At 39.5% G+C, this 12,019-nt stretch overlaps 1 protein-coding gene across 3 annotated transcripts in view; it reads left to right on the top strand.

Annotated features, from left to right (window-relative positions):
• Positions 1–2,937: 2,937 nt before the first annotated feature.
• LOC133108765 (HMG box transcription factor BBX-like) overlaps positions 2,938–12,019 on the top strand; it is a 34,861-nt gene continuing 25,779 nt past the window's right edge. For 2 of the 3 annotated variants that reach the window (XM_061218504.1, XM_061218502.1), the window contains exons 1-2: positions 2,938–3,021; positions 5,221–5,284. The gene's annotated coding sequence lies outside the window, so the exon portion shown is untranslated. Of the gene's footprint in view, positions 3,022–3,551; positions 3,752–5,220; positions 5,285–12,019 lie in introns of those variants that run through there. The other variant, XM_061218503.1, reaches the window with a different exon arrangement.

Here is a 12,019-nt window from a genome sequence, read left to right as displayed (position 1 = left end):
CCTAACCACCGAAATGCTCCGACGAGCTGGTTGGTGCCTTGCATGGCAGCCAATCGCCATTGGTATGTGAGTGTGTGTGTTAATGAGAGAATGAGAAGCATCAATTGTACAGAGCTTTATATAAATGCCAACCGTTCACCAATACATTCCCACTGATTTAAACCATCTCACCCAGGGCTGCATTTGGGCCTGGCAGGCAGAGTGGGCACTCGCAAGGACCAAGAGGAAGTGCTACTGGTATTCCCATTGCCACATGCCAGGTATGAACCTAATTTACTTCAATGTGCTCTTGATCTCCAGGACACATACTGCATTCCGGTTTTCCTAACAGTCGGTTAATGGCCCAGGAGATCACAATGCCCACCTTAAAAACAAAGTGGGCGTTGTGCACCTACACCTCGGTGGGGCCGATGCCCAACTGTGAGGTGCATACACATACAGGCACAGCGACTTATCTCTCTCAGGAAGAAAGCACTCTTCGGCTTGCCTCCATAGGGGAACCCTTTTTAGCTCATTATGGAACCCTCTATGGTAGGTGCGAAAAGTATTAAAGCTTCCAGACTGAACCGTTTTGCCCAAAAAGGAACCCTTGGACTAGATAGCGTGACTCTATGGAGACTGTATGGGCCTTCAGGAACCATTTCTTGTGAGAGTGTAACAGAATAAAGCACACAGCAGCTTCATCAGCATGACATTTTAAAACCATTTACAGCTCTTCGAGACTCACTTATGCCTATATGCTGCAAATGAGCTTTTAAATCTGAGGGAGGAGAGAGGGGGCTATTAAATGCACTTCTGTTTTACCCTGGGCACTATTCAACAAGAACGGAGAAATCATGGTTCAATGACGTTCAATTTAAAGATGCGTACCCCCGACTGTGCAATCTGAGAAAGAGTGCCGGCTTCACCCGGCACCCGGCACTTCTGAAGCACTTCTGAAGATTTTGTGAGATGCCAACCTGTAAAAAATAATCAAAGAATAAAATGGCCGCTGAAACACCGCTGCTATTCGCAAGTAACGGGTACAAGTCCTGATTTAGCTGAACAGCATAAAAAAGAGATGACTGCAGGCTGTACACCAGTGTCCTAAAAGTGTTGTCAATTTTGATTCATGGATGAGCACGGCTGATGATAAAACCTGGGTTAGTCACAAGGGACAGAGCTTATCCCAGGTTTAGTGCGGTGAGACGACTAAATGTACAGGCATAAACTCTGAAGAAGGATTTTGTAGGCCATGATGGTTAGATATCTGCATCAAGTTTTATCTGAATGAGTCAAGTTCTTACCATTTGCTCACAGGTTGCGTGTGTTAAGGTGTGAATACATAGGTATGTATTCTATAGAGGAGTGATTTACTCTTATTTAATTGAACATTAACAAAGTTTGCTTTTAAGGGGGGCATTGTGATCTTATGAGCCATTAACAGACTGTTAGGAAAACCTCAATGCAGTATGTGTCCTGGTGTTCAACAGCACATTGAAGTAGATTAGGTCTATACCTGGCAAGTGGCAATGGAAATTGCTTGCATATTCTTTATCATTCTGTACCAGTAGCACTTCCCCTAAATTATTTTGAACACAAACAATTATATTCCAAATATTTTTTTAATTCAAAGCAACTGAGAAGGATAAAGGAAATGAACACTGAGAGATGGACTAAAAGTTAGTAACTGAGGTCCTACGCCTGAGATAGCCACTGCAGAACATAGATTTTGTTGCCACGGAAGCATTTGTGTGTGGATTTTGAGGAATGCTCTGGGTCATTGTCTTCCTGGAAAGTCCACCTACAGCCAAGTCTCAGCCTAGTGGTAGAGGCAACCAGATTGTCAGCCAAAATAGCCTGATACTTGGTGTAATCCATTATTACATTACATTACATTAATGGCATTTGGCAGACGCTCTTATCTAGATCAACATACAGTTGATTAGACTAAGCAGGACACAGTAACAGCTCAAGATGCATTATTTTGCCATTGTGCAAAATAATAAAAGTACAGTATGTGTAATCTAAACCAGATTGAATGATTACATTCTCTTTGGTCTAGACTCTAGAGCAACAGATTCAAAGAGTGGGCTCAAATACAATGTATAAAATACCCACATTTTAAATGTACATTTGTTTAGTAGTAACAGCAGCAATAGTAATATAATAATAATAATAATAATAATACATGAAAAAAAAAAAATCTGAATATTATCATCATCATCACTACCGCCACCATAGGCTACATACAGGAGCTAGACGTATTCCTTCAATTCCTTTAAAATAAGAAAATGGCCACGAATAAGCTTTTAGACACGTATTTATTGCATATAACAAGCATATAATATCTCCAAGACGACTGTGACCTCTTGGGGTGGGTCATAGGGGCGGTGGGTTATATAGCCTATGCTGTCTCTAAAGAGGAAGGCAGGGCGTAAAATGGAAGAAAATATTTGCAAAAATTCTTCCTCTCTTTATTCAATAACCAGGATAAACGGCTATTTCACATAAAAATCACATTGCTGCCCACACGTATAGTCTGTTAGAACGGAGATATGTGTGAATGTCCCTCACAGTTTGGGACGCTTATTTGATTCTTTTCTAGCTACTTACGTTTGGGAAATTGCAGGCTACAACGGAGGAAGCGCGCGGTATCCAACACTATAACCTCCATGACGCCCTCCTATCATTTCTAATTAGTTTGGTGAGCGTTAGGTCGCACTTCCCTACCTGGTCTGTTGTATAATGTACATGTCCGTAACGTTATGAAGATGTTAGCTATATTAATCTCTGTCTCTCGGCGCTGCTCAATTGTAACGGGTGCGCCGTGTGGGCGATTCTGGCTGTCTCTCATGTGCTCGTCCAATCACCGTCGGCCTTACATAAAAAATATATTTTTTCGGTCAGTGCATGTACAGTACTGTATGTTGCAAAAACTGTTCTGAGAAATATACAGGGTGAGTGTGATAACGCTGGGAATCGGCTCGTTGGAGCTCTGCACTTTTTCTAAAACAAAATACTCGGACTGGTCGCTCGTTGGTAAGTAGTGCTAGCAAGTGAGTATACTTACACGGTTCCATGATATTTTCCAAACACTTTCTCCCAGTCTTCAGTCCCTACTAACACAACAGCCGGGAAACGAGCAAGCGAGCTATAGCCTATACTAAGTAGTCACACACGACAAATAGCGAGAGGGTTAGTGGCTCTGTTGGTTTATGTGGGCAAGCGTAGTCGTCGATTCCTCGCCCTTGTCGGTGACAACTCCATGACTTTTTACAATAATTGCATTGCACGAAAAAGTTCGCAGAGGTAGGTGCGTGTAGCTACCACGGACAGAAGCGGAATGATTACATTACTTGTCTACAGGCCAGTCATTGCCAAGCCATGAACATCCACATTCACTATACAGGAGACCAGTGGGAGATCGAGAAATAACATTTGAACGAACGGTAGGGGTGGTAGGAGGAAAAAAAAGACGACCTGAGAAAATTCTTCGATGAAACGAAAGTAGCCTGTTATAACAAAATTTTAACAAGTGCCTTCTCTCCATTGATCCGTGTTATATTAGAGTTAGTTTGTCTACTTTCGGCTGCAGTGTAGCGGAAGGCAGGATTCATCTCGGCAAAAGGAGAGTGGTTGGGAGTCTATAGCTGTATTTGCGTTAATGTACCATCGGCGTATAACTACTGTTATGATGGGTCAATAAGTTAGGTGGATGGAGTGAGAAGCTGGAATGAGAAGGCCCTGGTGTTTGAGTAAGGTTTCAGAGGTAAGTTTTCGAACATTGAAGCCGACATGACAGAAATATTACAGCTATTTTGTGACATGGCAAGATCCGAGTGGCGTTTTATCAAGTGCACCCAGCAATCGGCACAAAAAAATGTGCCAGAATATTATTGCACCGCGCTGGCAGGGGGAACAGTAGGTGGCTTTTAATTGTTCGTAAATTATTACTCGTTCACAAAGGCCTCCAATCAACAACATTAACATCGTAATTGGTAGCCTAATATTCGTCCAACTACGTGCTGAAATATCTTTACCAAGTGCTTGGTAAAACAGACGATGCAAAAGCTGGAGACAATATGTACGACACAGCCAAGCTAGAGCTGTTTGCTTTCCTCTGAGGGAAACGGTGTGATCACTTCCCCTCATCGAATGTACGGCAGTGTTCTAACTGAATAAATAGAAAGGGACGTCAGTCGATCGCGAATGATTACGCTTATCTCCTAAAAGTTTGGTTACAAAAGTGACGAGATGTCGGCAACAAAGTCGCCTTTAGTCTATAGAAAGCATTACATACTCCGCTATTGACACATTCAGTACAGCAACTCGCAGCAGGGCAGGCTACTTTTACTCTATCTCCATTAACAAATCGGAAACACGAATCGGGCCAGTTGAACTTAATTTTGCAGATATCGAAACTGATAAGCCCCAGTTTAAGTAATGAAAGAGGTCAAATTGTCAGAAGCGACATATTTCCTGATCAATGCATTTGCGGAGTTTGACATAACTGATATTTAGGCTACTCTACATTTTCCCCAAAGCAAGATGGACTCTTGCGCTTGTCTGTCTTGTCAGACCTCAGATCGACATTTTGCACAGAGATGCAAATTTGAGTTCGGTCCGACAGAGATTACAAGGTCAGATGAACGAAATAGTTGTTTGATTTGTGGAAACTTTCAGATTGAAGTGGAACATTTGCGAGGAATGGTCTCATCTCTTCTCGCGCCGTGTTGAAAAGCAGCTCCAGTGTTCAGTCTGCCAGCAGTTCATTATGCTCTTACCTGAAATCTGCCACTACAATGTTACACTTAAGCGTGTTCACACTACTGAACCGAGGGCGACAAATATGCCGTTTTCCTCCATACAAATGTTACTTTGGGGTCCCAGCTCGAGTTCCGAGATTGATTCAATAGTGAGATAGCCTACGTCTTACATTATTACGAGGTGTTAACTTTACGCTACGTCTCAACTAAGACAAGTCTCGTGGTAGGTAGCCTACATGCCATAGGCTACTGTATGTTACTGAGTAGGAGTGTGGCCACTGCAATTTTTCCAGCAATAGTGAGACACAACTGCAACTATTGTCCAGATTAGTAAAATGGACGGGATTTACGTCCGTGTTGGACATTGATGGGGTTTATATCTAACTATTAAAATTATTTTCTGTTGGCGGGGTGTAGGCTAGATGAGGGCTTTTTTATCTGAACATTCATTTATCAATTATGTGTTTTGTAGGTCACCATCCCATGTCCAGCCCTGATTGACAGAATCGTCTTCATCTCTTATTTTCTTTGCCTAAGTAAGTAACTCCATTTCACATTCGTTTACATATTATTGTCAGTTAACATATCACAATATGTGTGTTGTACAAATATTTGTTTTATTTATACCGGTATGTGTCCAACAGGTCAGTTTATATTCAGAAGGGTAGATAATATTAAGGCAAGATATTCATGCACATCCACTGGTAACCAGAGATGCAAGGGATTAAGAATAGCTATAATAGGATATATAAAGGATAAGATAACTGTCCCAGTATGCTGTTGGAGCTCCCAGGTGAGATCATGATTTATTACGTAGAACGGCAAACTAAATTGTAATCATTAGTTCAACATAAGGTCAAACAATTTAGACAATGAGCGTATCACATAGAAAATGGCTCTGTGGAATGAAACGCATTCTCACTTCAATTCAATTTCATTTGTAGCGCTTATTACAGAGAAAATGTCACAAAGCCACTTAAAAAAATAAAATAAATAAATTGGGCAGTCTCAACCCCCCAAAAACAGCAGCTAAAATCAATTCCCCAGTGGAAAGGGAAAGAAATGTTGAGGGAAAAACTCCCTGGTGGAAATAAATCCCAAGGGGAACCTGGCTTTGACAGGGTTTTCCTCCACCACTCAACGTGTTAGGCTAAATGATTAAAGGGAGGTAATGGGGAATCTGTGGCACTAAAGGGGCAGTTCACCCCAAAATAAAATAAAGCTACATTTTCACTTACCCAGAGTGCTATTTATCTGCCCAGAGAGTTTTGCCGAGATTCAGTGAATGTTCTAGATATCCGCTGTAGCTCGCCCCGACACAGCGGACCTCAATGGTGTCGATGTTTGCAGCAGTCAAAGGGCAAATGTACAATAAACACTCAACAACAACATCTCTTTGCTCAGGAAAGTACACAGACCTTGCTCTGCATGGTTTTATTGAAAACTGCTTTGTATTAAAGTGAGCGAACCATGTATATCAGCACAAGAGTCTCCATGCATGCTTATTACCTCATTTTTATACTCCAGTGAAACAGGAAGTGATGGAATGAAGCAATATAGTTCCTTTACACTGAGATTAACTAAATGAAGTGAAATTGTACTGCCAATTTCACTTTGTATAATTTTATTTACAATAATTGTTAGGTGTGCCAATAATTTTGCCACCTGTGGTTTTCAGAAAGAAATTTGACTACTAAATAAAAAACATTGTAACATGAGAGTAAATGTATTGAAATAAGAGTTTTCCCATATGTTTGAACATATAGTTCTACATAGTTAATTATCCATGTTGTTATACAGCCTTTTTTATTTATTTATTATTATTATTAATAATAATTCTGGAGCCCATTGTACTATATATTAGAATATGATTGTTTCAATAAAATAATTTCATCCCTAAATGTATTTCCTTAAATATGCTGTAAAATTTGTATTAAGCATAGTTTTATATAAAAATGGCAAATCTGTTCAAATACTGACGGTATTTACTGCTGTCAGTTAGGGTGTCAAATGTATCAACAGCAGTCACTAAACTACTCCTAAAGTATTTAAATGAATCTAATTGAATTATATTTCCACATCATTCAATTAAAATTTGAATTGCAATTTTGCATCCCGTTTGTTGCTGATAACAAATAAATATCAGAGAACAGACTGTCATATCACATTCAAAACAAGGATATATGCAAAATATCACAATGTTACCCTAATAATATTATACACTCACCAAGCACTTTATTAGGAACAGTTTTACTTTAGAACACCTACTTATTCATGCAATTATCTAATCAGCCAATTGTGTGGAGGCAGTGCAATGCATACACTCATGTATATATGGGTCAGTAGCTTCAGTTAATGTTCACATCAACCACCAGAATGAGGAAAGAATTTGATCTAAGTTACCTTGACCGTGGAATGATTGTTGGTGGCAGACAGGGTGGTTTGAGTATCTCAGAAACTGGGATTGTCATGCACACTAGTCTTAAGAGTTTGCAAAGAATGGTGCAAAAAAACAAACAAAAAAATCCAGTGAGCAGCGGGTTCTGCAGACAGAAAGCCTTGTTAATGAGAAACCTCAGAGGAGAATGGCCAGACTGGTCAAAGTTGACAGGAAGGTGAGAGTAACGCAAATAACCACACATTACAACAGTGGTATGCAGAAGAGCATCTCTGAACACACAAGGCATCATAACTCTAAGTGGATAGGCTACAGCAGTAGAAGTCTAAAAAATAAGTCTAATAAATACCTAATAAAGTGCTCACTGAGAGTATATTGACCTCAAACGGGTTACACTTGTTATGGCTCACTATTCCCCCTATTCCCCTATGTAAAGCCAATGTGGGTGACATTAATGATTACTAAATGTGTTGTATTTGTAATAATCTACATATATACTTTAGTTTTTTATGAAATTGAAATGTCTTTTACATGTTTAATGACATTTTAATTAAAACGTTTTTTTCATTAGTTTGAAATTGGGGTCATGCTCTAATATGAAAAGACCAGATAATTTTCCAAAACTATAAGGTGGGTGAGGGTATGCTTAGTAAATATTTCTGATTGTGAAAATAGCTTAGGTCTTCTATGGATAAGAAATGGGTTTTACGGTTACATTTATGATCCCCACATTATAGCTCTCTTGGGGATTGTAGGTTGAAATATGCATTGTATAAAACCTAATTAGTTGCTTTTCCATAGGATTTCCTTGTTTACCAGAAATCACTCCATGGTTGCTGCATGCAGTAGATGCATGGTGACTTTGTGAATGCACAGTAGTTAACTATTATTTTGTTTAAGTGGTCAATGACCATATACTCACTATATACATATATGGTAAATGGTTGGCATTTATATAGCGCCTTTATCCAAAGCGCTGTACAATTGATGCTTCTCATTCACACATTCATACACACACTCACACACCGACGGCGATTGGCTGCCATGCAAGGCGCTGACCAGCTCGTCAGGAGCATTTGGGGGTCGGGTGTCTTGCTCAGGGACACTTCGACATAGCCTGGGCGGGGGATCGAACCGGCAAGCCTCCGACTGCCAGACCACTGCTCTTACTGCCTGAGCCATGTCGCCCCCCCATATACTGCAGGCTTTATATCCGCTTCTACACTTTTATCCAGAACGATATATAGTAGGCCTCTGTCATGACAATCCCTGTGCTCTACAATATACATGTTAATGCAGGATCCATCAATTACTCACAACATTTGTATGCTGTGGACCGGCATGTTGGAATTGTAAAGAAGGCATGCTTTAGAAAAGTGCAAAATAAGTAAATTGCCTCAAACGTTAATATGAAAAATTGACAATAAACAGTGCACTACTCTAAGATTATACATTGTTTGAGAGGTTTGACTCTTAAATGATCTGCTCAGTGGTGAGCACATGGCTGTAGCAGTAAGATCTCTGCTGATACCTTGATGGCGAGCAGGCTAATGTTAGCGTAAGGGATGATCAATTTAATGTCCTGTATTTTGAGGCTTTCTGCAAATGCAAACATTTCACTTAAAACAGTTTTTTCTGATTAATTAATAATTGTGAATAAACACTATACATTTACTGTGGTCATACAACCTCTGGAAATGTAACATTGCTGCTTTCATTTTCATATTCTTTTGACCATATATTCAGAATTAATTTACATCCATTTGCTGTATTTCCAGGTGGCAACAGAAGGTTTCAGTTCCGTATGTCTGTGATGTTATGCTAGCTATTGATTTTCTGTCTTACACCACACCCTGTTCATTAGTGTTCATAATGAACGGGCAAATCAATGAAATTTGAACTTCCGAAAAGTAATATGAAGTAGAACTGAATAGTTCTTATACTGTATATCATATCTGCATCTAAGCACCACTGGCTAATATTGAGTATTGTGACTTGTTTTGTCATGCTTCTGTAGAGTCAAGAATGAAAGTAGCTACACAGGTTGTGGTTCAGTGGCAGCTTGGTCAGCAGCAAATCATACTTCTCAGCATTCGTAGTGGGGTTTCCGCGGGTCTGGTCTTCATTAAATTTTGGTTTAAAACTAACCAAATATCAATGACAAGGTGTCTGGGGTTGAAAACTGTACTTTAAGATGGATTTGTACTCTGGTGAGAGAAGCTTCAGAGTTTATTTTGATCCCATTCGGTTTGGGTTTTGGGTTCCTTTTCACCCAGAAGGGAAAAATCAAAGTAATAAATTTAGGCCAACTGGTCTTTTGCCTCCGCACCCTTTAGGAGAGCATTTGCTCTGGAAAATAAGTTGTTTTGGATACAGGCACGTTTTTTTGGAATTATTGCATAAACATTCTCTATTATTTATACGATTTATATAAATTCAGACATACTCTTAATATAATATGAACATTGTGTAAATGAACATAATGTAAATACAAAGTGTATCAAAATCCACTTAGCTAATGCCAAAACTGTGTTAAGATGAAGTCATCTCTAAAAATAGAGCTTAGATTTTTTGTATGAAAATGGCTGCATTAGGGACACATGCCTGAATCTTGATTTTAAAAAATGTTTAAAAAAACATACCAGCAGTTTCCAGGTGACATTGGTCAAATTCATTTTTGGGTGTTTCTTGGCCGTTTTAATAATGGTTTGGAGATAGTTTGGATGCTGCTTTTAATTTATTTTTGCCAAGTGTCACCTGGCAAATCAAATATAAGCAAAGAAGGCAACTTGGTAACTTGTGCAATAAGGAATAATAGATTTTGACGTGTTGTTTTATAGAATCCCAGAAAACCTCTTAGCTACAGTGCCAAGCTCAGAGGTGACTGGAAAAAAACCCCAGCAGTAGTTCCAGTTTTAGGTTTGAGGACAGTGTTGTATCGCTTTGCCTTTGCAGCTGTTCTCAGGTTTCAAATAATTTCCACTTTACTTTATTGATTGATATATCATGTATCAATAGTATATGTAGCAGTGTGCCTTGACGCATATGTAGACATAGACCCCATTGTCCGGAAGGCTATTGTTGTAATTCAATGGTGACATACATGTACCACTGGCATGTATTAACTTATTCATGATGATTGTTCATGAAAAATAGCTTTCATTTGATGCTTTTCTAACCTTAATATCAGTGGCCATACTATTTCTGATCAACACACAAGCTCGAAATGGCCTCTCTGTGTCTCCATAGAGGAACCCCATCTAGTGCAAGGACAGTTATATGTTGAGCAGAATGGTTAAATCCAGGACACTTCATACTTTTAAGACCTTCATAAAGGGCTCCATATAGAACTAAATGGGTTCCTCTATAGAGACAAGCCAAATAACTTTTTTTCCTGAAAATGTACAATGCGTAGGGATCTCCTGTTCAAAGTGTATAGCTCTGGAATTCAAGTTGGCACACAAAATTAGATAATGCTGTTGTGCATTTACAGTCAGGTCCATAAATATTGGGACATCGACACAATTCTCATCTTTCTGGCTCTATACACCACCACAATGGATTTGAAATTAAACGAACAAAATATGCTTTAACTGCAGACTTTCAGCTTTAATTTGAGGGTATTTACATCCAAATCAGGTGAACGGTGTAGGAATTACAACAGTTTGTATATGTGCCTCCCACTTTTTAAGGGACCAAAAGTAATGGGACAATTGGCTGCTCAGCTGTTCCATGGCCAGGTGTGTGTTATTCCCTCATTATCTCATTTACAAGGAGCAGATAAAAGTTCATTTCAAGTGTGCTATTTGCATTTGGAATCTGTTGCTGTCAACTCTCAATATGAGATCGAAAGAGCTGTCACTGTCAGTGAAGCAAGCCATCATTAGGCTGAAAAATCAAAACAAACCCATCAGAGAGATAGCAAAAACATTAGGTGTGGCAAAATCAACTGTTTGGAACATTCGTAAAAAGAAAGAACGCACCGGTGAGCTCAGCAACACCAAAAGACCCGGAAGACCATGGAAAACAACTGTGGTGGATGGCAGTAGAATTATTTCCCTGGTGAAGAAAAACCCCTTCACAACAGTTGGCCAGATCAAGAACACTCTCCAGGAGGTAGGTCTATGTGTGTCAAAGTCAAAAATCAAGAGAAGACTTCACCAAAGTGAATACAGAGGGTTCACCACAAGATGTAAACCATTGGTGAGCCTCAAAAACAGGAAGACCAGATTAGAGTTTGCCAAACAACATCTAAAAAAGCCTTTACAGTTCTGGAACAACATCCTATGGACAGATGAGACAAAGATCAACTTGTACCAGAATGATGGGAAGAGAAGAGTATGGAGAAGGAAAGGAACTGCTCATGATCCAAAACATACCACCTCATCAGTGAAGCATGGTGGTGGTAGTGTCATGGCGTGGGCATGTATGACTGCCAATGGAACTGGTTCCCTTGTATTTATTGATGATGTGACTGCTGACAAAAGCAGCAGGATGAATTCTGAAGTGTTCCTGGCAATATTATCTGCTCATATTCAGCCAAATGCTTCAGAACTCATTGGACGGCGCTTCGCAGTGCAGATGGACAATGACCCAAAGCATACTGCGAAAGTATTTTTTAAGCCAAGGAAGTGGAATGTTATGCAATGGCCAAGTCAATCACCTGCCCTGAATCCGATTGAACATGCATTTCACTTGCTGAAGACAAAACTGAAGGGAAAATGCTGCCAAAGGGACTTCTACAAAGTCCTGAATTAAGGGTCTGAATACTTTTAACATGTTTTCACTTTGTCATTATGGGTTATTATGTGTAGATTGATGGGCAAAAATGGCAATTTTATCCATTTAAAATTAAATCTACAAAACAAGCGTG

The sequence above is a fragment of the Conger conger genome, chromosome 13 (genome assembly GCF_963514075.1).
Source record: "Conger conger chromosome 13, fConCon1.1, whole genome shotgun sequence".
Taxonomy (NCBI): Eukaryota; Metazoa; Chordata; class Actinopteri; order Anguilliformes; family Congridae; genus Conger; species Conger conger.
Note: the sequence above shows the minus strand (reverse complement) of the source record. Positions and strands in the feature narration are given on the sequence as shown.